Here is a 575-nt window from a genome sequence, read left to right as displayed (position 1 = left end):
TTAAGATTCTCTCTCTTCCTCTCCCTCTGCCCCTCCCAACCTCCTGCTCATGTGCAGGCTTTCTCTCAATAAGTAAATAAATAAATAAATAAATAAATAAATAAATAAATAAAGCTGAAGTAAATAGCCTTGGGCACATCTTCTTTATCTTCAGAACTGAATTTCCAGAAGTGGAGCTGAGTCTAACGGTATGAGCGGTGCTCACTTTAGTAGTGTATCTAATAAAAACTTGAAATGATTCAGAGAAGATTAACATGGCCCCTGCATAAGGATGATATGCAAATTCATAAAGTGTTCCATAGTTTTTACAAAGCTCTAAAAACAATTCAATGGAGGAAGGATAGTCTTCTCAACAAATGGTGCTGTAGTGATGGGACATCCATAAGTAAGAAAATGAACCTCAACCTGAACTTCATGTCTTGTACAAAAAATTAACTTAAAATGGTTGCTGGACTTCAATTAAAAACATGAAATTATAAAACCTTTAGGAAAAACAGAAAAACACTTTGGCATCTAGGACTATCAAAGAGTTCTTAGACTTGACACCAAAAGCACAGTCTAGAAAGAAAAAAAAA

At 34.4% G+C, this 575-nt stretch overlaps 1 non-coding gene across 1 annotated transcript; it reads left to right on the top strand.

Annotated features, from left to right (window-relative positions):
- Positions 1-201: 201 nt before the first annotated feature.
- On the top strand, positions 202-306 carry LOC115943191 (U6 spliceosomal RNA). The gene has a single exon (XR_004077808.2). It is a non-coding gene; the product is annotated as a U6 spliceosomal RNA (small nuclear RNA).
- The last annotated feature ends 269 nt before the right edge of the window (positions 307-575 follow it).

Source organism: Leptonychotes weddellii, chromosome 16 (assembly GCF_054177405.1).
Source record: "Leptonychotes weddellii isolate Sample4059 chromosome 16, ASM5417740v2, whole genome shotgun sequence".
NCBI classification, from domain to species: domain Eukaryota; kingdom Metazoa; phylum Chordata; class Mammalia; order Carnivora; family Phocidae; genus Leptonychotes; species Leptonychotes weddellii.
The sequence above is the reverse complement of the archived record's forward strand: the minus strand, read 5'-3'. Positions and strand labels throughout refer to the sequence as shown.